This window comes from Spermophilus citellus (genome assembly GCF_964194105.1).
Source record: "Spermophilus citellus genome assembly, chromosome: 4".
Classification (NCBI taxonomy): domain Eukaryota; kingdom Metazoa; phylum Chordata; class Mammalia; order Rodentia; family Sciuridae; genus Spermophilus; species Spermophilus citellus.
The window spans coordinates 159,891,674-159,918,289 of NC_138185.1; the positions used below are offsets into that span (position 1 = coordinate 159,891,674).

Below are 26,616 nucleotides of genomic sequence, written 5' to 3' on the forward strand. Positions count from 1 at the left end.
CTATTTCAGGAAATAAATTAAAAGGAAATGATAGGGCTGGGGTTGTGGCTTAGTGGTAGAGCACTTGCCTAGCATGTGTGAGGCATGGGGTTCGATCCTCAGCACCCCAAAAAATAAATAGATAAATAAAATACAGGTATTGTGTGTCCATCAACAACTAAAAAAATTAACAAAAACAACCCCCACAAAGGGATAGAGCTAGAATATTATCATTTTGTAAATCATAAATTGAATAACGGATCAGGCATTGATCGCCAGTAGCAGCTGACATCCTGGGCATCATGTAGGGAGTCTACAACAGTTCCTCTAAAGAAGTCCCTCCAAAAAATTAAAACTGCATAGAACAGAGTCTCTAAGCCTAAGTCTAGGAAACCTAAGAAAGGAGGAAAATGCTACATAGCACTGCAGGCATGCAGATGGAAAATTTTAAAAAGGGAGGAATCTACAGAAAAAGTGGCCTGGTTTCCACAACAAATAATAAAGGGTGAATCTTTAAGTGAGAAAAGTAGACTTAAGGTATATATTAGTCAAATACATTGTGGACCTTGTTTGGATCCTAATTTAAACAAGCTAATAATTGTTTTATGATATATATGTAATACATATCATATATAATGTTTGTGATACAATCAGGGAAATTTAATACTGGGAGGATATTTGATATTAAGGAATTATTGGTAAATTTGTTAGGTATAATAATGTCATTGTGGTTTTCTAAGCTTTTGCTCTTTTTAAAAAAAAATAGAGGCAAAGACTTAAATATTTACAGTTGCAGGGGGAGCAGAAGTGGAAAGGACACTGGGAGATTAAAAACAAGTAGGTATCAGCTCTCCATGAACTACCAGGATGTGATTGGTGAAAATTGCACCCTCCCCAGTTTTTTTTTTTTTTCAAAATTTTTTTAGTTGTAGATGGATACAATACTTTTATTTTGTTTTTATTTTTATGTGCTGCCGGGAATCGAACCCAGTACCTCATGCATGCTAGGCAAGCGCTCTACTACTGAGCCACAACACCGCCCCCCCCCCAATTATTCTTTTGCTTTGCAACAAGCACAGACCAAAGCATGCATGAAAAGTTTGAAAAAAAAAAGATTCCCTCAAAAAAAAAAAAAAGAAAAGAAAAGAAAATCACAAAATGCAGCAAATCCTATAGATGGGTAAGCAGCTGGCTTGAGGCCTGGGTGGAAGTGCAGTGGATTTCCATGCTCTTTTGTGTTGCTTCTCCGAGCCTCTGACTGTATAAATGTGCTGTTGCTTCCCTTGGGGTAATTATCTTCTCCCCCACACTCACCATCTCTCTTCTCACACCTCCTTTAATATGTGCCGACAGTCACACACTGATGCAGACACAAAGGCAGCATCTGCTTGAGAATCCAAGAGTCTTGTGTCATTTCACACCAAGAATCAAGGGGGGAGGAGCCCTAAGTGTCATCCCAGGACTCCCGTAGTAACATGTACCCATTAAAGGCCTATTGCGTGGATTTTTAGAACTAGACAATTCCCCCACCCCCATGACTTCTTACAGCAAACCAGGAAGAATGCTGGTGACGGATGCTAACTTTTCAAATCAGAACTCTGAGGAACTGAGTTATTGCTACCAGTCTAGAATTACAAGTTTGTCTTACTAAATTATTAGTTTACTGATTCACAAAGAAATATATATTTATAGTACACCTGCTATGCTATGACCTCCAAATTCTCCCATGATGAGGCAGATGTCGTCCATGTCTTTCTGGATGAATGAGGAGCAGTTAGCAAGGTCCAGATGATTTGTGCTTTGTAAGTGGGTAGGGTGTTAGGATTCTATATTAATAGGGCTGAGGAGCAGATGGGGGTTTTAGGTAAAGTAGTGACATGATTCGATTTATTTTCAAAATGATTCATCTGGCTACTGTGTGGAAAGTGGGCTGGAGTTGAAGGCAGTGGGGAATGGAGAATGAAGGCTGGGAGATCAGTGAGAGGCTACTGATTTGAGGTAGATATCAGACCTGGAAATGTAGATTTGGAAGTAAGTGGCCATTGAGATTGGATACAATTGGCTAAGGAGAGATTTAATGCAAGTAGAAAAGACACTGGGTCCTTACCCAGCTGTAGAGCTTTCCACATGTTGGAAAGAGCAGAAGAGGAGCTGGAAAATGCAGTAAATCCCTTATGTGTTCCAGCAACATAGATCAACAATGTGCCAATAGCCTGTGAGGTAAGAGGAAAACCAAGAGCAAGGAATCGTGGAAGGAGAAAGCATGTCATGAAGTAGGGAGTGGGAAGCTGGGAAGAAATGCCACAGAGAGAACTAGTAGGATGAGAACAGAGACGTGACCTTAGATCTGGGAATATGGAAGTCAGCTGTGCAGGCCTGGAGGTGTGGCGCCCTCTCGAAACAGGTTCTGTGGGGAAAGGCAGAGGGCAAAGTGGAGACCAGGACTATGAGAAGGAGAGATTTGCTGTGAAGCAAAGGAAAGGAATACAGTCAATAGGCAGCGCAGTGGGCCAAAGGGGTGGCATTATTTTGTTGTTGAATTGTTTTGGCTTTGGCTTTTCAGAGATACTGGAATACATGTGTGTGTGTTAATAGGCATGATCCAGTTTAGGTGGAAAACCAATGAGGCAGTGAGGGCCAGGGGATACTTGGAGAGGTGAGACTTGAGGAGGCAAGAGGGTTGGGCTGGGGGCTGCCCTGGATGGGAAAGCTCAGGGTATAAATCTCTCCATGTTCTCTTGAGGCTCTTGAATGCCCAGTAGCTCCTCTGTGAGCATCACTTCAGCAACAACTAGGCCCTGAATTTTCAGAAATCCAGGTAGTAAAATTTCTTAGTCCAAAGAAGTTCATCCCAAATGGCGGGCTTTCAGACCGTGCATAGGAAAAGACAGTTGGGCATGATGTGTTTTTGTTTTGTTTTCCCCAAAGCCACTCCTTCTGGGTGTTCATCTGCTCCACATCTGTGTAGGACTCCGCCTGAAAATTGGGTTTCTTTTTTTCCCTAGGATCTCAAATAACCAAGTCATGGATTAATAATCATTAAATTAAGCAGCACCTGAGTTTTCAGCTGGCTGAGCTCAGTGGGTTGTATTTTAAACTGTTAATTTCTCTTTTAGAATTGACTGCTAAACGGGGGGGAAAAATCACCTCTCCTTATGATTACTTTCATCAGAGAATGATAGTATTCAATCTATCATGTTTTCTTCTTTTCATTTTACTGCAAGAAAACACACAAATTTAAAACTAATACTTAATCATCAGAGCTTGAGGTTGGTTGCTCAGATTTTTATTTCCCATTTTTATACATATTTCCTATTTTTATTTTTGTGCTGCTTATACCTTTTCTTGTTTGTTTCCTTCTTTAATTAAACATTTTATTTGGAGATAATTTTGAGATAATTCCAGATTCAAAGTGTAAAAAATAATACAGAGATCCTATGAAAACTTTACTTAGCTTGTCCCAATGGTAACATCTTGCAAAATTATAGTATAATTTCATAGTGGATATTGATCATAATATTGATCTAGCTCAGACACAGAACATTCCATCACCACAAGAATCCTTCCTGTCTCTCTTTTATAGCCACACACACATATTATTTCAAGAATGTCATATACATGGGTTCATACAGTATGTAAGTTCTTGGGATTGACTTTCAGCATTTTCTGGAAGTGTATCCAGTTCATTGCACATATCAAATAGTTTGTTCCCTTTTATTACTGAGTAGTATTCCATGATGCCGATGGAACAGTTTAATTCATCCTTTGAAGGACATTTGGATTGATTTCAGATTTGCACTATTACAAATAAAGCTGCAAACATTCATGTACAGGTTGTGGTGTGAACATCAGTTTTTATTTCTCTGAGCTTTTGCCTTTTATAGTATATTGTATGAGGTGGATCATAAATGATCATAAATAAGCAAAGACAACCAACTTTCTTCGGATCATGATTGTTATTAGAATGCCATTATCCTTCATTTTTAAAGAGCTTCCCAGTCTCTAACTTCCCTGTGGCCTAGAAAAAGCAGATGAAATCTGAGACTGTTACATAATTTGTGGGTGTGGTGGAGTCAGATTCTTATGTGTTCCTGACTCCTGGCTTATTATGAAAACTAATTCTGAATATATAGTTTATTTTTGCTTTATTGCTCCAGAATCCTGGTCATTATGAACCATGTTTGGTTTCAAGTTGTTTGTTTAAGGTATGTGTTTGGAATTCTTTGAAGGTATGGGTAATTAAAACAAAAAGCCCAAGCCTGGTGTGCAGCTCAGTTGTAGAGCACTTGCCCAGTGTGCACAGGCCCTGGGTTTCATCTCTAGAACTGCAAAGGGTGGGGGGAAGGGAATCCCAATAGAGTTGGTAGTTTGGTTCATCAGAATCTACCATTTAAAATTAAGACAATCATTTTATGAAATCATGGTTTTATACAGATCTCTGCTAAAAACAATGCTTAATTCAGAGAAAATGACAAAGCTAGTCCTCCGTGAAAGCCAAGCCACATGTTTTTGGTTGAAGTTACATCTGACAATTCATCAGTGGAGGAATGGAGAATGAGAAAGAGTGTGCATTTTTTTCGTTTTTGTTTTTGAGGTTCAGGAATGACACATCCAGTTATATACAGCTCTCACTCTTTCTGCCTATTATTAGTGTATCCAGAAAATTCTATTTGCTCATTTATTTCATTCAGCATTCTGCTTCCTCTGTGGCAAGAACTGTGGACCTGTGGAGTGTGTGTGTGTGGGGGGGGGGAGGGCATGACACTAGAAATCCAAACATTAATAGGAATCCCATTCCTGTGCTCAAGGGGCTCATAGTCCAGTGAGGGAGGGAGATGCACATCTCAATAGTGATAAGATAATACACTGGTATTCCAGGGTCTGCAAGGGGCAGTGGCAGCAGTGGGCTCATTGGACTGGCTCAGCAAAGGGGTCTTGCCTGTAGATAATGGCTGGTTATCCACTCTCCCTATACTCATGGCTATTTCCCAAATATTCCTGGTGATTTTACCCAAATCATCTTTCTGCTTTAATTACCAATGTTGATTGAGGTTCATCCCAGACTTTTTTTTTTTTCCTGCATATAAATTCAGGAATCCTCGATAGGTTGTGAGCATGTTGAAATACTTCCACAGCAGTTGGTAAGCAGACACTTCCCCAGCCCCCCATGACCCATCTACTCTGGTCCCTCCCAGAGATCCTCTCTCCTGCAATCCATCACCTAAAGGGCTCACACCCCACAGGCACAGGTGCTCCGCACTACACATGACATTCTTTCTGATTGGTGCCTGTCATGACCTGGGGATGAGACTTCCAAATGATACAGTGTATGTGTACCTAAGGTATAAGTCTACATAAATTTCTTCAAATTCATAATGAATTCATATCAAATGAAAACTTACTATACTTTCTGTATAGCCAATGTGAGATCTTTCTGAATTAACATATTTAGATTTGTTTCTTTTTCTTTTTTGGATGCTAGGAGTTGAACCTAGAGTGTCTTACTACTGAGATATATCCATAGCCCTTTTAATTTTTTTTTTTTTATTTTGAGACAGGGTCTCACAAGTTGCTGAGGCTGGCCTCATACCTTCAAACCTTCTCCCTCAGCCTCTGGATTCAGTGAGATTACAAGTGTGTGTCCCCACACCCAACAATTCACTTCATTTTAAAAATATATGTTTTACATGGTTCATTACATGGATTTAAACATAATTAACATAAGCATTTAGGGGAGGTTTTGAAAAATGGAGATGTCCTGCCCCCACCTCCAGTCAGTGGCACAACATTGGAGATTCAGGGAGTCTGGGGAAGGTCAACCATGTGCATTTTCCCAAGTTCTCCTGGTGGCCCTGATCATCTCAGCCAGGACTGAGATCTATTGGTATGAACAATGCCAGATTTCCCTAAAAATTTGAAAGAAAATAGAAAGACCCAGAACTTCTTTTTGCAGTGCTGGGGATTGAACCCAGTCTTACACATGCTGTGTAAACCATTCACCACTGAGCTACAGCCCCAGCCCAGGACTTCTTTTTCTTAAAAAGGCCCTGTCTTTACTTTTCTAAGGGACAAGATACAAAATAAATGTTATGGAAACTTGTGTTTAAAGATGCCCAGTACTTCAGTTTACAGTTGCCCTCCCTGAGTTTTGCTCTGCTTAATAATAAGAAAAAAGAATGGTAGTCTGGAGAGTAGGTTCCAGATATCCAGGCCAAGCTTTGCTTCCAAAGCACATTCTCGTCTCTCCTGTATTTAGAATAAATTCAACTTTGGTTGTCCTCCAGGAACTGAGTAATAGCCAAACATCAGCATTTCTTCAGATTTGGAAATGAATCTTGATTTTTTTTTTTTTTTTTTTTTGTAAGAAGGCATACAGTTTAGATAATCAACTGCAGTTCTTGGAAAGGATTAAATTGTGAACTCAGCTCACCACTCCCAAGTTATCTGGAAGCCACAAAAGTATATTTATGGGAAAAGAGGTTTATATAAATACTTTCTTCAGTGACCCACATGATGGAGTTGAGAACAAGTATCTTGTGTTTGGTGGATGATACCAAATTAGGTGGAGTTGCTAACATCACAGACGATGAGAACTAAGTTCGACCCTTTCAGATGGATCTTGACAAATTTAGAAAGAACAAGATCCATACCGCAAATCCAAGAAGTGGCCTGAAGGAGCTAGCATCAAAAAGAAAAAAATGTGGTCTTGTTTTCAAAGTTAGCAATTTTGTCACAAGTACAAAATTAGTCAGCAATAGAGAACCAGCAGGACAGCAAAAGAATGTAATTCTGGAATGTTAATGAGAAAATATTAGCAAAAGTCCTGATTTCTTTTCCCACATATGGCATGGGTCAGGTCTTAACTGGAGAATACTCCTCTCCACTTTTAGACTTTATAATTTGAGAAGTCTACCTCCCAGAGTAAAGTATGCACAGAAAAATGTGGGTGGCTTAAGCTATAGGGAGGAGAGAATCTTAGAGACACTTTTTTGTTTTGTTTTGTTTTGTGCTGGGATTGAACCTAGGGGTTCAATTATACCACTGAGATACATCCCCAGCCCTTTTTCTAAATTATTATTATTATTATTATTTTCTTTTTGGACTTGGGATTGAACTCGGGGGCGCTTACCACTGAACCACATCCCCAGCCCTATTTTGTATTTTATTTAGTGACAGGGTCTCATTGAGTTGCTTAAGGCCTCACTAAGTTGCTGAGGCTGGCTTTGAACTCGAGATCCTCCTACCTCAGCCTCTCAAGGCACTGGGAATACAGGTGTGCACCACTGTGCCCTGCTTCTAAATTTCATTTTGAGACAAGTTCTCATCACGTTGCCCAAGCTGTCCTCCTGCTTCAGCCTCCTTAGTCATTGGGATTCTAGGCATGTGCCACTGTGCCCACCTTTTTGGAGAAATTGTAAGCTAACTAGAATTATTCAAACATAGAAGGAAAACTCACAAACTAAAAATCTATCTTCAGGGGTTGATGGTGACATTATCAGGAGAGAGCTGAATATCATATTCTGTCATCTACAGAGGGTACAACTGAAAAGAAAGAACCAAATCTGTGATACCAATTCAGGTTACACAAGATCCAAGGACGTGTTTGCCTGAGGTCCAGTTGAGTATTGCTAACTTAGTATACGTGCAGGTATATAGGATGTGGACTCCGGGGCTATTCTGCTTGAGTTCAGATCACAGCTTCTCCACTTACCACCTACGAGGCCTCTGGTAGATTACTTCACTTCAAACTGCCTCAGTTTCCTCATAAGAGAAGTGGAGAGATTAATAAAGTCTGCCTCCTAAGGGGAGATGGGTCTAAGACAATGTTTGGAAAGCTCTGAGGACACGGTGATTATGGCTTGATCATCTATGATGATAAAAATTGTAAAATGGGTGGCCAGGTGCAGTGGTGCACACCTGTAATCCCAGGGACTCGGGTGGCCAAATCAGGAGGATCACAATTTCAAAGCCAGCCTCGGCACTTAGCGAGGCCCTAACCAACTTAATGAGACCCTGCCTCAAAATAAAAAGGGCTGGGGAGGTGGCTTAGTGGTTAAGGGTTTGTGGGTTCAATCCCAGTACAGAAAACAAAAAAGTAAAATAGGCCCCTGGAAGAGATCCTTGAGTCCATTCTTAACACTTAAAAAAGACAATTTTAAACTCACAGTTAAATTCATAGTTCTTATTTGAGTCAACTCTGACAAAACATGATGTTTATATTAAACATCTCACTGACACAAAATTATAGTTATAATTTCAAAATTGCCTCATTCTATCCCATCATTTATATCCCAAAATTATAAACTGTGCACACGCAGCTATGGCTGTCCCATACACGGCACCCATGTACCATCACATGGATTTCAAATTGGATGTGGCTCTTGAGAATATGTATTCCTTTGCCTTTCAATATGTTATAGTTTAGATATTGGGTGTCCCCCAAAAGCTCATGTGTGAGACCATGCAAGAAGGTTTAGAGAAAGGGTTATGAGAGTCTTAACCCAATCAGCAAATTAATTTCCTGATAGGATTAACTGAGTGGTAGCTGAAAGTGGGTAGGGTGTGGCTGGAGGAGATGGGTTTTGGGGTATATATTTTGTATCTGGGGAGTGGAGTCTATCACTTAGCTTTCTGATCATCATGTGAACTGCTTCCCTCCACCACACTCTTCTGCCATGATGTTTTGCCTCACCTTGAGCTCCAAGGAATGGAATCAGCTGGCTATGGACAGAGACCTCTGAACCACAGCCCCCAAATGAATTTTTTCTCCTCTAAAATTGTCTTGCCAGGTTTTTTAGTCACAGCAGTGAGAAAGCTGACTAAAACAGATATTACAGAGGTATAAACAAATAGTCTCCATAACATGTCCTCAAATATATTCATGCCTGAATTCTGTGCTGGTAAGCCAGCTTGTTGTTTTGCAGGACTGGGGATGTGACTCAGGGCCACATGCAGGCTAGGCAAGCGCTCTACCACTGAGCAACGTCCTAAGCCCTATTCAGTTCAACTAACCATGGTTGAGGACCTTTGGTAGGCCCTTAGAAAGACAAATAACTCTAGTTTCCTGCAGTTAGAGACCTCATTATCTAACAAGAAAAAGAAACAGAAATAATTCATGTTAATATCATGTGCTAGATGCTCTATTTCAGGTGCAAATGGCTATGGAAGCAGAGAGCTTGACTGATGATTTTTGCCTGGGGAAATCACCAAAGGCTGACATAAGCCCAGACACATAAGCAAGCCTGGAAGAAAGCAGGTCAAGAGAGGAGAATTTATTAAGGTGAAGCTGAGAGGACAGCCAGGAAGTGAGAGTTTCTGCCAGGTCCAGGAACTACGTAGTAGGGCTGGAGTCCAGGGAAGAGGAGACACACCAGGGGACAAGGACCAGGTATCCCAGGAGCTGATGGTGGTGAGCCATGTTTCCTGGCTCTGCTAGAGTTCTCCTAGGGTTGGTAGGTAATCTCTAAGAAGGATTTACAATTCCTCTCCTACCTTCTGTGTCTGGAAATTATTCATGTAAATTATATGAATAACTCCATCTTCCAGCAGACAAAAACATACACAGTTAGTTCATAATTGTGGTGTTGGATAGTAACCTGTCTCTTTATGTATCACAGGTAGTGGAATGAGGGCTGAATGAGGTTCCAGATCTGTGTTCAAATACCAGCTCCGCCATAGTAGCAGCATCTTCCTGGGTAGGTTGCTCAAGTTTTCCAACAGGGCTTGGAAATGCCCAGCTCCGAGTATGTGATGAGGATGAAAACAGATTGTATGTCAAAGGAAAGCAGCTTGCGTTAAGGAGGTGCTCTGTTCACGTTGGGAGGATTTTTGTTGTTATTATTTTGCCTAAGTAGTACTGGCATAGAGCTATGACATTCTTGGATACACTTGAACATGAAGCAGTATTTGAGGCAATGAGAACTCAGAGGCCATGGATTTAAACTGTACCCCTCTCCCTGCCTTGCAGAAAGATTTCAGGATAAGAATCGTACGTGTGTGTGTGTGTGTGTGTGTGTGTGTGTGTGTGTGTTTATAACCATTTTTCTACATTTGGAATAAGACCATTTTCTAAATAGTAAAACAGAAAATGCCAGAGCAAGCCGTCCCCTTGGTAGTAAATGAAAAAGAAGGAAACTCTTTCCTTGAACTTTGTTTCTAAAGGCTTTGGTAGTGTCACCCAAAATCACACAAATATACTATAAATAGACACTCATTTTTATTCAGCCAAAGAAGGATAGTTGTTTTTTTCAGGAAAATGGATGGAACTTGAGAATATTATGTTAATCAAAATAAGTCAAAGTCAGAAGGTCAAGGGTCATCTGTTTTCTTACATCTGTGGAAACTAGAGAGGAAAAGGGAAAATAAAAGTGTGTAGAGGGGTCTTTTTAAAAAAAAATTTTTTTTCTAGTCGTAGTTGGAGACAATACCTTTATTTTACTTATTTATCTTTATGTGGTGCTGAGGATTGAACCCAGGGCCTCACATGTGCTAGGCAAGCACTCTACCGCTCTACCCCAGCCCCTACAGGGGTCTTATGAAAATTAAAGGGACACAAGTAGAGGAAAGGGACCAGGAGGAAGGAAAGGAGAAGTACTGGCGAACGATATTGGCCAAATTATATTGCTATATAGTGTGCACATGCGAGTATGTAACAATGAATATACCCTTACATATAATTATAATGCATCAATTAAAAATATGGGAAAAAAATAAGTAGACACTCGTTCCAGTTTAATCTATGTTCCAAATTGGTGAAAAGTCATGAACTCTCTTCAAGTAATGTGGGAACGTTCAAGAAGTTCCAAGCCCCTAAATATTGTTACTATTTTTCATTACCAGAAAGAGGGAGAAAGCAGAGAAAGAGGAGGTTGGGGGAGGAAGAGCTCAGGCCGAGGGCACCCGGCATCCCTGCGGATCCAGGCTGGCAGTGGAGAGGGGATCGCTTTTTAATTTCCTTCAGGCAACACGTTTGTTCTCTCGTGATGATTTCCTAAGTGATAAGAAGTGAATTCTATTATAAATCAGCCTCTCCTGGGGTCACAAGGAGGTGGTGGTGGTGCCACTGACAAGATCAGTCCCAGCCCAGAGGGCTCAGGATCTGAGAGTGCAAAGCTTCCCAATGTTCCTGGGCACCAGCAAGTCTCTGGAAGTGGAAAAAGCCCCAGCATCATTAACAGGAAGTCATTTTTTCCAGAGCAGGGCTGGGGAGAGGCAGCTGAATGAAGAATGTTCAGTGCTTTCCCATGGTACAAGGTCAGGGCTTTCATTCCAAGCAAAAGACAGATCCTCCTTTGTCCATCCATAGCTAAATGATACCCAAGGCTCCATGAGGAATAGTTGGTACCTGTCACAAGACACCATGACCTTGTCACATGCCTGAGGGTGGTTTTAAAAGGAGAATGTGATGAGACAGCCCTAAGGCTCTGTCCCTAACCTCTGGCCTGCCCCCCCCCCTTCTTCCAACCCCTTCCCTTCCTTGGTGTCTGGTTTCACAGATACAAAATAAAAACCTCATTGATTCAGCAATTGGGACCGTTGACCTGAAAAAACTGAAACTGAAGTTCTCCTTTTGCAGTACCTTTTCAAGAAGGGTTTGGCACATAAATGAACAAAGTAAAAAGTTTATTGGAGAAAGGAGGTATTTAACTCAATTAAATAATAAATGCATTAAAAAGACTTCAAGTATGTTTTAGGTTTTCTTATGGTCAATCTACAACTGGCTGACAAAACACTGAGAAACAGTATGGCATTAATAAAAAGAAAAAAGAAGAAAGAATGGGAAAGGAAGAGACATTATATCTGAGCTTATTTAGAAACAGCTCTGTGATTGATTAGCAATGTCTGCTCTAGGCTCAGGAACGAAGGTACAAGATTGGTTAGCTGTTAGGCCAGGTGTGTGCCTCCTGGTAATGGCTCAAGTAGATTTAGAAAGAGAGCTGTATAGAAAGCAAACACATAGATAAAATAAAAGCAAATAACATTAAGTAAAATTATTTTTAATGTTTTGGACCTATGCTAGTACTTTAAATAAACATTTCATTTGATTCTCATGGTACTCTGAAAAGCAGTATTGGTCATTTACTTGTACAAATGGATAAATTGAACTCTAAGGAGGTTAAACTGACGAAGGCCACATAACCAGTTTGTCGGAGAGTTTCAAATCAAAGTCAGGTTGGTTGACTCCAAAGTCCATACTCTTTTAATTAAAATAAAATGGAACTGTAGTTGGCCATACATTAAAAGGATCATTAATTTGGGTTCAGTAGGCAGGGAAACACTTTCAATTAAAACAATTAAAGTGGAGATAAAATCGAATAATTAGAATACTCATTTCAAAAGAAGACAGAAGAGAAAATTATGTGACACATGGAAAACAACTAGCAAGATGGTAGCCTTAAATCCAACATATCAATAATTGCATCAAATGTGAATAGTCTAAACTACCCCAATTCAAAGGTAGAATTTGTCAGATTGAATATTTAAAAAACTAGACCCATTTATGACTGTCGATAAGAAACACATTTTAAATATAAAAAGGAATGGATTGAAAGTAAGAGGATGGAGAAGGGCTAAATCAGGCTGATACTAATTGAAAGAATACCAGAGTGGATTTTAAACAAGAACTATTACCTGAATAAACAGATACATTACATAATGATAAAGTAATAGCTGTATCAAGAAGACATAACAATTCTAAATGTGTATATATCTAACAACAGAGCTTCAAAATGCATATGAAAGATCGGAGCTGGGCCTGGTGGCCTGTGATCCCAGCAGCTCTGGAGGCTGAGGCAGGAGGATCACAAGTTCAAAGCCAGTCTCAGCAACTTATCAAGGCTCTAAGAAACTCAGGGAGACCCTGTCTCTAATAACATATTTAGAAAGGGCTAGGGATGTGGCTCAGTGGTTAAGTGCCTCTGGATTCAATCCCTGGTACCAAAACAAAACAAGATCAGGTAGAAATGAAAGAAGAAATAGGAGGAACCATAAATATAGATGGAGATTTCAATAAGTGGACAAAGTATATAGAAAAGGATCACAGATAGACAAGATCCCCACATCACCACCCACAACTGTTCCATAACTGAATGTTATAGAACATTCTACTCCACTATAGTAGGTACCCATGATTTTCAGATGCACATGGAAGAGCTCCCATTATAATATGGGCCATAAACAAACATTCTCAAATTTAAAGAACTGAAAACAAAGTATGTTCTCTCATTATTCAATTCCATTCATAATGAAATTAAACCAGACATCAATAAATGAAAGATATCAGAAAATCCCTTATTTGGAAATTAAACAACTCACTTCTAAATATCTCATGGGTTGAAGAAGAAATCATAAAGAGAAATTAGAAAACATTTTGAATTGAGTAAACTACTCTAAAATGCTAAAATTGTATAAAGTCCACCTGGTTTGAATTAATGTGGTTTGTCTGCTGGTTATAAAGCAGTGTACCACTGGAGAGATTTTATTAAAATACAGAAACAAGGACACTGCATTCTCATCAGTCTCTAAAATGAAGAGCAGATGGGTTGTGTCCACAGGACCCTCCTCTTCCCTTCTTCCTGCATCCCTTATTGGGTCCTGGTTTCAGAGTACAAGTGCATTTTTGTGAATACACACAATAGAATCTCACTCCAGACTTGGTGGCAACTGATTCTGGGTGTTTCTTGCCCTTGCCCTTGCCCTTGCAGTGAACCAAGAGCCAGGAAGTTCTCTCCTCCGTGAGTAGGAGAAACTCTCTCACTGGCCCCGAGTTAGACACTTTCAAAGAACAACACCAAGCGTGTATCTGGCCTCTGTTGCAAACTTCTGAAGAGAACCAGAGGCCCGTGTGACATGGTTGAGACAGCAAGAAAAGAGGAGAAGCTATCTGGCACGTGGGGATGGAAGGCTATATGTTATCAATGGTAATCATAACATTATGTACTGCTTTCTCGGTCCCAGGCATTCACTCTTTAATCCTTACTGTAACCCTATGAGGTCGGTAGATCCATTCTGCAGAGGAAGGACTGAGGCATCATAAGTTAAAGAAATGACCTGGGGTCCCACAGCCAGCAAGCGGCAGATCTAGGATTCCATGCAGGCAGTCTGCCCTAGCAGGTCAAATACTTGGTCTCAGCGAACCCTCACCAGGACCCTTATGATTGAATGGGAAAGTGGGTACAGAAGGTGTCACAGGGGGTTAACAGAGGCCCAGAGAGGTCATGTGACTTGCCAGTGGATAATGGGCAGTTGAGGCAGACCTCAGGCCAGTGCCCTTTCTCAAGACGATGCTACGTCCTTCCCAGGGTGCCCCAGGAGAATCACTCACATTCTTTAAGTACACATTTTCCAAAGCACCAGTGTGATCAGCTAGAGAGGCAGGTCTGGATATTATAAGCAGAGCAGAGGTATCATTCCCAGAGCACTGTAGTAGTACTGTTGTGGAAGCTGCTTGGCATTACTGGGGTATGTGGGTCCATATATGGGTATGTGTGACCTCAAAGGAGTTACTTAATTCATCTACTTCAATTTCTCTACAATTGGGCTGATAATACCAATGACCTCATAGGGTCACTGCAAATATTCAAGGGGTTGCTGTTCATAAAGCACCTGATCCTGTGTCTGACACATAGGAGGCATGACAACAACGTCATCTCACATTTCCAGGTGTTGCTGCTTGAGTCCTCCTGGGAAGTAGTCGTTCACTCCTACACTATAATCTCTGGACAAAAATAAAGCTGCGGTTTTCTCTTCCCTTCTTTGCCCTCCTGAGACTGGTGGTTTCTGTCTCTCTGTCTTCACTAGGTACTCACCAGCCTGGAGCTTGGAGACATTTGCCTGTTGGGGCTTGTCCTAACAAACCAGCTCCTTCCTTTTAACACACACCCAGCATTTAGAAAATTCCTCCCTGATCCAGAGAGGGTGTGTCTAGCAATGCATTTTTCCCCTAAATTCACAAATGGGAGGATTGCATCAGAATGCTCTTAAGAGTTTGCATATGTCTGTGTTTGCCAGAGGGAAGGTGGACAAGCAGGGGCTATCTTTGAGGTTCTTAAGGTTCTCTGGAGTCTTCCTGAGGTCTGCAAGAGATTATCCTGAAGTTCTGACTCCTTCTATTGGAAGCAGCTGCCCACTGGACAGGTTGAAACACTAGAATTCCTCTTGGCTCACGGTGCTAGAAAGAAAGTCTTGGTATCAAGAGCCCTAAAAAGATTCACGTTGCACTATGATCCCTCTCCTTTAAAAGGGGAGATGGCTTTAAACACAAACATATACATGTCACATTTCAAGATGTAATGTATCAAGCTGGGTATGGTGGCATGTGCCTTGTAATCCCAAGCAACTCAGAAGGCTGAGGCAGGAGGATTTCATGTTCCAGGCCAGTCTAGGCAATTTAGTGAGAAAATAAAATAAAAAGGACTGAGTAGTAGAGCACTTGCTTAGCATGTGTGAGGCTCTTAAACCCACTTTAATGGGTTTAAGTCCCATTACAGAAAAAAAAATGCGGTTTATCAGTTTGTTGCAGTGAATAAGAACATAGACTCAAAAAAAAATGTTACTAGACAGCTAATTGGTTAGAAGGGCATATCCAAAAGTTATGATTTTCTCTAGATGCTAAAATTATAGATTTTTTTCTTTTTTCTTATCTATTGTTCTACCAAAAAAAATGCCTATTCTGAAAAAGATGTTTTAACAGCATTATTTACAAAGAAGACTACAAACAACCTAAATGTTCACCGTTAGGAAATTACTACGATGGTTCATCCATATAATGATACATACTGCATCTATTAAAAAGGACATTTACAAATACTATAAACACGCATGATCTAATAATAAATTTTAAAATGTAGAATTTAAGACTGTATGTAATGGAAAACCCAATAAAAGAGCTAAAATTAAAAGATGGATCATACTAAGTGTTGGTGATGATGTGGAGGAACTAGACCATTCGTACACAATGGGTAGGACTGTAGAATGGTACAACAACTTCGAAAACACTTCACTTTTCATATGTAAGATATGTAAATTTAAATACATCCATACCTTATGATCCAGAAATTTCACTCCTAGGCCTTGACTCAAGAGAAATGAAGACATATCCTGGGCACCCTGGCACATGCCTGTAATCCCTGTGGCTCAAAAGGCTGAGACAGTAGGATTGCAAGTTCAAAGCCAGTCTCAGCAAAAGCAAGGCACTAAGCAACTCAGTGAGACCCTGTCTCTAAATGAAATACAAAATAGGGCTGGGGATGTGGCTCAGTGGTCAATTTTACTCCCTGGTACACACACACATACCCCAAAATAGAGAGAAATGAAAACATATGTTTGCACAAAAATCTGTTCATAGTAGCTTTATGATTTCCCCAAACTGGAAACAACTCAAATGTTCATCAACAGGTGAATGGATACATTGTGGTATAGCCATCCAATGGAATGTTACTTAGCCATCAAGAGAAGTGAGGTTCTTACACTTACACTTGACAAGACATGCATGAGCCTCAAAAACATGCTGACTAAAAGAAGCCACACACAAAAGGAATGCATCCTGTGTGACCTCATTTATATGAACACTCAAAAAACAAATGTAATTTATAATGACAGAAAGCCAACCAGTGTTTGCCTAGAGCTGGAGATTGAGAGTATTGACTCAGAAAGGGCACAAGGGGATTTTTTTTTCTTAATGGAAATATTCCATGTCTTCAATATGATAGTGGTTCTATGAGTATATAAAGAAAAATTTGTTATTACTATTTGTAATGTGACAAAATAAAAGACGTGATGCATATATTCATACACCATGGGTCTCAATTTTAAAAACAAAAAGATGGGGCAGAGAAAGAAGAGTGGAAGCATGTTTCCTGAAGGGTCCTTAGTTTGTGCAATTACAAATTATTTTAATAAATTGGTAGCTTTTTCCTTCCACCTGTATCCCGTGGACAAATATTTTTATGTTAGCAAGTACTATCTTAAAATAATTGTTTAAATTATTTAAGTTGTTTAAAAAGTTATTTTCCATCTTTAAAAAATTCAGGAACTATTTGGTGACTCAGCTCCATAGAAAGAGGAGAACAAGAGAGGCGCATTGTTCCCCAGCTAACTGGCCTCTCTCTTTCCCAACGCAGTGAAGTCCGTGCCAACCATCGCAGTGTGAGAAGGAACTCCCACAGTGCTGAACAACACATCTCAGTAAGTGGGTGCCTCCTAAAAATGTGGATGTTTAGATGAGGTGAGCACATTTTGTCCAAGCTTCCCACTGAGATCACCAAGCACTAGCTATCAACAGGGCCCTATTCCAGAACCTTCTGGGAAGTGAAGCTGAAGAGATTTGGGCGGGGGGGGGGGGGAGGTCCTTTGGGAAACTTGACCTCAAAGAAACTCTGTGAGGACCATCTCCTCCCCTGGGCTTAAGCCAGTCGCGTGAGCAGAAGGAGACGGATGACCTGAGGTAATGACTGGGAAGGACTCCTTTTCAAAGGGACAAACTGGCTAAACTGGCATACCAGTGGCCATCTCACCCTCTGAGCTCCAAACCCTGTGGACCATAGCTTCTTCCTCCTTAGTACCTCCCTGTCCCATAGGTCTACACATGAAGGTACCCAATGGCTAATTTTACTATATTTGGTTATTTTTGTTTATTCCTAGTACTAGGGATTGAACCCAGGGGTGCCCTACCACTGAGTTACACCCCAAGCCCTTTTTATTGTTTATTTTCAGACAGGGTCTCTCTACGTTACCCAGGCTGGCCTTGAACTTGCAATCTTCCTGTCTTCCCAGTGGCTGGGATTACAGGTGTGTGCTGCAGCACCCAGCCATTAGGTTGCTTCTATTCAGTCGATTTGGCAGGGCTCCTCTCCCTTAATAGACTGCTAATGGCAGGGCCACAGGAGAGGGCCAGGGCCATGGGTTCAGAAATCCCCGGATGCTCCTGTGGGAATCACTGGCCAGATCTGAGTAGGTGCTTCCTCATGCCCTGCCTGCCTTCAGTGCCTCTTTATCCAGGAGATCTGTTTTCACCTGCCCTGCTTCCACCATGGGAGAATGTTCTATGGCTTGGCTAAATATCCATAAAAAAAAAATAGAAACAGTGGCTGGGGTTGTGTCTCAGTGGTAGAGCGCTTGCCGAGCATGTGTGAGGCCTTGATTTTGATCCTTAGCACCACATATAAATAAATAAAATAAAGGTCCATTTACAACTAAAAAAAAAAAAAAAAAAAAAAAAAAAAAACCCAGAAGCAAGCAAACAAAAACTGGCCATTCTGGTTGCAGCCTGGCCTCCTGTGCTCGCAGCACCTTCCCAGTGGCTCACTTTGTGTTTGCAAACCTGACACTTTGGCCATGCTCTAAACTCCCCACGAAGAGGAGAAAGCTGAGGAAACTTGGCATCGCTGCTCCTTGTACAACTGCCGCCCACCACGGGAAATGGATGTGGCACTGAGAAACCAGCCCGGCCCTGCCCACAGCACATAATTACTAGTTTTCATATTTGGATGGTCCAACGTGGTGCCAGGTCTCTTGTACTTGAAGGAGCCAGGATATATTTCCCCCTCCTTTCTTTCAAAACAAACCTAGGAGCCTTTATTCTCTGGGCAGATTTCCTTTGATGAGGTTCCCCGAGCCTGCAGATGCCTCTGTTCACTCTCCCTGGCCTCTGATGACCGCCCACACTGACTTCCATGTGCGGTGGTTTCCAGGCTGGGAATGAAAGTGTAGCTGGATGTTTTATCATCACGTTGGAACACAGGCCTAGAAAAGGAGAGCTTTCCCTGTATTTCCACTCCTCTGGGGCTCTGTTCAACCTTGGGTTTTGCTGAGACAGCACAATTGGCAAAGAACAGACCAGATATGGGCCCCTTGCCCAAAGTGCCACCTACCTGCCTGTTATCAGGAAGGTGAATCAGATGACGGAGCAAGTTTCCATCTTTAATGATCCATCCATCAGCAAGCAAATGCCCCCCACCCCCACCCCTGAAGATGCCAAGAGGCCGTGGGAGGCTCCCAGGGGTACAGCCTGCCCCGGAGGTCACCACCTAGGCTGTGCACTGGGAACAGCTCAGCACACACCCACGTGCTGGTGACAAGCAGGTCAGTACTCAAGCCAGAAGTACTCAGGTAGTGGGAATTTGATGTGTTGCATGTTGGGTGAAGCTCTAGAGACTCAGAGCAGCCTGAGGTAGTTGTAGACTGAGGGCTCAGGGGAGGAGAAAAAGAAGGGAGGCTGTTTGAACCGAATCTTCAAAATCTGAGGCAAATTATGTAGGTGGGGGGTCGAGGGGGACCATAAAGCTGCTCCATGGTGCATAAAAGTGAAGTGAGCCAAGGTCTCCCAGCCCTGACGCTGCGTCCCCTCCTTCACTTTGAAGTTCTTCCAGATTTTCCCCTTCATCTGGTTTAACCAAGAAAGAGAATCCTGTTGTGCCGCAAGTCTGCTCCTAAATCAAAGTTCAATCCAGAATTCTGAGGGTGAAGGAGCCTCTGTCACAAGTAGCCCAGCACATGTACATAATCCCTGAAGTAAGGGTAGCTAGCTGTGGGAGCTGGCGTGGCAGGGGTGGAGGGAGCAGAGGGAGACGTCACTGGGTGCCAAGCTGGTCAGGGGAGAAGGTGAGGGGTTAGGAGAGACCCCAGAAAGGACTGGTAAAGCATGCTGAAGATCAGTGCCCAGATTTGTGTGTGGTACGAGACAGTCAGACAAACAGATTGCTGTTTGCTAGAAGGGTGGGCAGAGAGGCAACTGGAAGGACAGAATCAAGGGCTAATGTGACCCATGGTGTTATACTCAGCTCTTTGTTATTGCAAAAAGGTACCTGAGATAACCAACTTAAAAAGAACAAAAAGTTTGTTTTGGCTCCTAGTTTTGGGGGTTTCAGTCTGTGGTTGAATGGCCCTTTGATGGCAGGAACATGTGGCAGAGGAAGCCCTCACCCCATGGCTAACTATGGGGTGAGGAAAAAAAAGAAAAGATTGATGTTCCAGTCCCCTTCAAAGGAACATCCTCAACAACCTAAAACCTCATACGAGGCCCCACCTCTTAAAGGTTTTGACTACTAGTAGTGCCAAGCAATGTTTTAACATATGGTCTTTTGGAGACATTCGAGATCAAACTACAGTTCTGGGTTCACCCTCTGAGTTCTGTGTGGAGCCTTCATAATCTAATAGCAAGATTTTCTTTGAGGCAGCAAGATACACCTCTCCACCCTTCTAGAATACAAGGGATTTCATAGTTAAAAATCTGTGCATGGAGGGAAAAGGACAGGAAGGATATGTGTCATGCCTTCTGTGACCTTGGGCCCCTGGTCAGTGTCAGAACCTTGACAGCACTTGCTTGCACCTGACCTTGGGTGTTCCAGTTTCTGCCAACCCTGAGCCAGCTCTAGCCTCACCCTCCAGCTTTCCCACCCTGTAAACTTGGCTGCACTTGCCTCTTTGATCCCCAAGCTAACAGCAGCCCAGGCGAGATAGGAGTGTCACGGGGCCTGCCCAGGCTCTTGCCCTGGCTTGAGAAGCCAGGAGGAGGAGGAGGCCACAGCGGGGCACATGCAAAGGGTGAACACAGAGGAGGAAGCCAGGAGCCCTTCCTGACCTGCTCAATGAGGGCCTCTGCCAGACACAAGAGCTGCTCACACTTGCAAGGTCACTGTGCACCTGAGACAGAGGCCCTGGGCTGTCAGCTGGCCTGGGTGCTGGAAGTTACATTTTGGCTGTAGTGTGGGAGTAGCCATGTATCTATTCATCTGGAATATAACTCTTTTTTTTTTTTTTAAAGAGAGAGTGAGAGAGGAGAGAGAGAGAAAGAGAGAGAGAGAGAGAGAGAGAGAGAGAGAGAGAGAGAGAGAGAGAATTTTTAATATTTATTTTTTAGTTCTCGGCGGACACAACATCTTTGTTGGTATGTGGTGCTGAGGATCGAACCCAGGCCGCACACATGACAGGCGAGCGCGCTACCGCTTGAGCCACATCCCCAGCCCTGGAATATAACTCTTGAGAGGAGGTCTGTCCTATCTCCCCAGCGGGAGGCATCACAGTGGTACTGCCAGGGGGAGGGGCCCATGAAGCTTTCTTCAATGAAAGGGGAGTATACACTCCAAGAGGCAGGGGACTTTGCCACTTTGTTTACTGTGTAATATTGGTGCTTGTCCCATAGTAGCCATGAGGGAAATATTTGATTATCAGATTAATAAGGCATTTGCTAACCACCTGGTCAAGGCTAGAAGCCTCCTTGAAAGGTTGCAATCTGGGGAAAGCCATGGTAAAAGTTCTGCAGAGCCTAAATTTGAGATCGCTCTGTCCATTTAACATTTATTAAGCACCTACGGGATGCCAGGCACAAGGATAGATGCTTGAGATACAGAGATGATCACAAGGGTCACGGGAGACTTTAAATAAATGAAAGACCAAATGATGGGCCAGGAGTTGGGCAGAGTCAGAGAGGAAGTCTGGAGGAGTGGATCAGAGCCTCCGACAGGTCAAATTTTTTTCTCTTATCCTAAATTTTCTTATCTGTAACTGGGAGATAATGATCAGTTTGGTATATTATAAGGGTTGTTGTGGTGATTAAGAGCTAAGGCATGAAGGTTGCAAGTCCCAAAGGAAGAACACTGTGTTCCATGTGGGGTAGGGGGTGCACAAAAGAGCTCTCAGAGGAGAGGCTTGAGCTAAGTCCTCCAGGATGAGTGGATCTGGCTAAGTGGGCAGAGAGGAGAGTGTACGGCAGGGGATGGTGATGCGAAGGATGACACGGTCCTTCTAGGCCCAGCAGATGAAGGAGGCCCAGGAGGCCCTCGGGGGAGTGAGTGTTCAGTGCACAAGCCACCAGGATCATCCTCAGACACACACACACACACACACACACACACACACACACACACAGAGCCATTGAAAGGTTCTGCTGTTATCCATAGGATCAGTGCAATGTCATCTATGAATTAGGACCCCCCAAAGTGCTGCACTGCCACCCAGGATGTGCTTCAGTCATACCCCAAGCACACTGAAAATAGTCACACAGTAATTGAGAGTGACCACTTATGAGTTGTCAGTCTGAGCAAGAAAGGGATCAAAGACCAACTAAAACTGCCCTGGTACCAGCTTCTGTTCTAAGCACATCACCTGTATTAACCCATTTAATAACAAGCCAATGATGTAAGTAAGTACCATTATTTGTCTCATTTTATATTTGGGAAAGAAAGGGCACAGAGAAGTTAAGTAATTTGCCTGAGGTCACACAGCTAGGAGATAATGGAATTAGACTTCAAAGCCAGACATCCAGGTCCAGAGTAGATACTCCTAGCCACCATGCTACATTAGAAACATAAATGGTAGAGAACCACAAATTTTACTATTTCTCTGGGTATAAAAACCACTTAAATTTGCTTTGTTAGGAGGATTGGAGACCTCAATTCTAGGGCTCTGGAGATTGTCTGTACCATCTCCCCAGGAAAGTATATGGTTGCAAATGTTATTCTGGGCATCTGTGGGACCCCTGAAGCTTATCAGTAGGTCAATGACAGGTTCAAGATTTCCATCTGGGGGCGGGTCTGGGGCTGGGGCTGAGGCTGGGGGAGAGAGCTGGGTTTGCTGGAGAGGACCAAGCAGGAAGCAGCCTGGCTCTGAAGCCATGGCAGGTTGCTCAGGCTGGCAGCTTAGGCTCTGGAGATTAAAACACTTGCTTCAAACTCTGAATCATCTGTTGCTATTTCTTTACATATTTTTGCAAGGAAAGAAGGCTTTATTTGGAATGATTCGCCAGCATCTTATAAATCAAGAGACACACAGGACAGACTTCAAAGAGCTACAGAGACTTACAGAGACATCGGGCTATAAATATGAACTATTTCCAATGTCCCCATGGCAAGGCATGTAAACTCAACTTTAGAAAAAAAAGAGCAGAAAGAAATCAACTAAATTTTCTAGAGGGAGACATATTAGAAATCTAGCTCATGTAACGTAGAACTATTTTCTTTACTTAAAAAATTGAATTGGGGTAATACGTGAACAGGATGTGAAAGTAAAAAATTTGGAAAGCCCAGCAATGAATGGAATGGCCACATCTCCCCCCAACTTGACTCCCATACCCTAAAGATAACTACTGCTCTTTGTTCTATTACTGTTTCTGGGGCTACCTCCTCATCTTTAAATAATCTGTATGATTTCTATTGCTCTGCTCTAAATAACAAGGATTTAGAGTCGTCACCATCCCTGTGACACCCCCACCCCAACTTCTTTGTAGTTAAATGACTATTTTCCTTTTATTGCATTGGTTAACATTGTAATTTGGGGAGGGGGGGCGGGGATACTGGGGATTGAACTCAGGGGCACTCGACCACTGAGCCACATCCCCAGCCCTATTTTGTATTTTATTTAGAACAAGCAGACTTACCATTGCGCCGGCTTAAAAGGAAAGATTTTAAAAGTGTCCAAGGAGGGCTGGGATGTAGCTCAGTGGTAGAGAGTTTGCCTAGCATGTGTGAGGCACTGGGTTCAATCCCCAGCACTGAAAAACTAGAAATACATACATGCATAAATATGTCCATGGAGAAAAGAGGTCACATAAAAAAATCAAAGAATCATAATAGCATCAGACATTTTAATAGTGGGGGAAATGAAATAATGTCATCAAAATTCTTTCTTTCTTTTCCTTTTTTATTTTTTATTTTTGGTACCAGGGATTGAACTCAGGGGCCCTCAACTACTGAGCTACATCCCCAGTCCTGTTTTGTATTTTGTTTAGAGACAGGGTCTCACTGAGTTGCTTAGGGCCTTGCTGTTGCTGAGGCTGGTTTGAACTTTGAAACTGCCTCAGACTCCTGAGCTGCTGGGATTACAGGCATGCATCACCAGCCTGGCTAACATTGTAATTTTGAGATTTAATATATGTATTTAAACCTCTATCTCTTGTTCCTTCAACCGTGACAATCTTTCTTCTTTCCCTCCTGTACACATGAGAAAGTGGAGGCTTGGGAAAGTCATGCCTGGTCCAGGCCTCGCACTTGATAAGTGGTAGTGCTGGATGCCGGCCCAGGTCAGCCCCCAAACTCCAAACTACTACAGCACAGAGCGTAACTGCTGTGGTCCCTGAAACACTTTTTACCTGTCATCTATCGCTGAAGTGGGGTCGCCTGCTATTTTTATACCTGTTACTGTGCAAAAAGAGCTGTTGCCCCAAGGACTTGGTTCTACCAGAGAGTTAAAAGGCCACATTAAGCCGGGTGTGGTGGTGCACGCCTGAAATCCCAGTCGCTTGGGAGGCTGAGGCAGGAGGATCTCAAGTTCAAAGCCAGCCTCAGCAACAGCAAGGCACTAGCAACCCATTGAGACCCTGTCTCTAAATAAAATACAAAAAAAGGCTGGGGATGTGGCTCAGTGGTCGAGTGCCCCTGAGTTCAATCCGCAGTACACCCCCCAACAAAACCACATGAGCAGGTGGAAAGAGTGTTTACAGAATAGATTTCACAGTCCTGGAGGCCTGGGGCCCAGGTGAAGTCTCTCATTTTCTTGGAAGCAGTGCAAAAAGTCACTCTGGGGTATTTTATAGCCATGGGGATAGTTAGGTGGAAACCTGCTCAGATGTTCCCTGTTCAGCACTGTTACTCAATTGCAAAAGACAATGCAGGTATCGCAGGTGTCACGGGTATCAAGGTGAGTCACTACTTGTTTAGTGTCCAACCTCAACCCTGGGAAGATGCGAGAGGCTTTCCTGGTGTCGCTGTCACTGGGTGTGTCCCTCTGTGTAAGTGTGGGGGACTGGATTTGTTTTCTTCATTCCTCGATGGTCTAAACTCCAGCTCAGACCGGCACACAGCTGAACTAGTTGTTTCTTAAGCTTTTGCACTTAGTCTACTAATTTGCGGAACATGGAGCCCAGGGCAGTGTCTACACTGAGCAGTGTGCTCGTCAGAGTTCACAACAGGCTCTCCTGGGGGCAGGGGCTGGGAAATAGCATTTGCCAATTTCCATGGTATGCCTACCCACAACACAGGCGATTTCAAGCTACCAGCCTGAATTCACAGAGCATGGAACTAGAAAGAGATGCAGTATCTACTCATTATCAAGTATTTCTACAACATGGATGGAAATAAATAATTAAGATGTAATGATTTTTTTTTTTTTTTTGACCAGGGATTGAACTCAGGGGCACTCAACCACTGAGCCACATCCCCAGCCCTATTTTGTATTGTATTTAGAGACAGGGTCTCACTGAGTTGCTTAGTGCCTCACTTTTGCTGAGGCTGGCTTTGAACTTGTCATTCTCCTGCCTCAGTCTCTAGATCTGCTGGGATTATTTATAGGCATGTGCCACAGTGCCTGGCTAGGTAATGATTTTTGAGCATTCACTACTTTTTTCTTTTTGGTACTGGGGATTAAACCCAGAGGCATTTTACCCCTGCGCTACATCCTCAACCCTTTTTACTTTTTATTTTGAGAAAGGGTTTCCTTAAGTTGCTTAGGGCCTCGCTAAGTTTCTGAGGCTGGTCTCAAACTTTTGATCCTCCTGCCTCAGCCTCCTGAGTCTTTGAGATTGCAGGCATGTGCCACCTCTCCTGAATCAGCCTGTTACTTTTTAAAAATGTAATTTATTTGATTGTAAGTTGTTATAATAAGTAATTATAATAAGATAATTAAATTTTTGGTAATGGTTATGCTTAACATCAGGATTACAGAGTTCCTGAGACTTTAACAGCCAACTCTTGTGAGCTGAGAACAAGTAGACTTCAACATGCCTGCAACCCACCTCAGGCAAGGCATGAGGAGGCCACTATCTATTATAAGACAGTGACCAGTCTGGAAACTAAAATATTCAGGAAAGTGAGTTCTAGTCACACTTAGAGAGTGGGGCAGGGTAGGCCTGTATCTCTGAAAGATTCAAGTATTGCAGGAATGACATTTTATTTGGTTTACTAGAATGTGCAAGAAAGGGCATGCTGCTTTGTTGGTGATTATCTTACTGCCATGGCTTGGAAGTTCCCCCTAAACTTATATATTGGGGGCTTGAGCTGCAATGGGTTGGTGTTGGGGGCTGGACTCCTGAGAGGGGGTTAGGGGATGAGGAACACCCTTACGAATGGATTGCTGCCATTCTCACAAGAGTGAGTGAGTTCTCACAAGCGGGTTCATGCTCTTAAGAGTGAGTTGTTATTAAAGCAAGTTTATTTTCCTCAGCCTTCTCTTGCCTTTTATGAAGCAGCCAGAAGACCCTCACCAGAAGCTGAACAGACGCTGGCGCCATGCCCCAGGCCTTCCCAGCCTCCAGAATTGTGAGCCAAATAAACTTCTTTTCTTTGTAAATTACCAAGTCTGTGGTATTTTTTATAGTGACAGAAAATGGATCATGACATTTACCTTCCTCTGAGACCTCAGTTGCCTCTACTGGGGCAAAGGACTCCACTGGTCCATGAAAGACTTCTCCGGACAACTCATTTTCTCTCAGTTTAGAATGATCTTTTCTGGGTTATCCCAGCCCCTCTTGAATCAGAAATTCTGATTTCTCCCAACCATTTCACTTCTTTAACAAAGATGGTCAATTTGTTGGCAATGTTAATGTAACAGCACCACAAACTGAGAAGCTGGAACAACATAAATTCATTGTCTCTCAGTTCCGGAATCCAGAAATGCAGATTCAAGATGTTGGCAGGGTTAGTTTCTCCT

At 42.5% G+C, this 26,616-nt stretch overlaps 1 long non-coding RNA gene across 1 annotated transcript; it reads left to right on the top strand.

Moving 5' to 3' along the window:
* The first annotated feature begins 17,104 nt into the window (after window positions 1-17,104).
* LOC308648372 lies at window positions 17,105-26,240 on the top strand. Its single transcript, XR_014021804.1, has 3 exons — window positions 17,105-17,163; window positions 17,692-17,766; window positions 26,131-26,240. It is a non-coding gene; the product is annotated as an uncharacterized lncRNA (long non-coding RNA).
* Window positions 26,241-26,616: the final 376 nt, after the last annotated feature.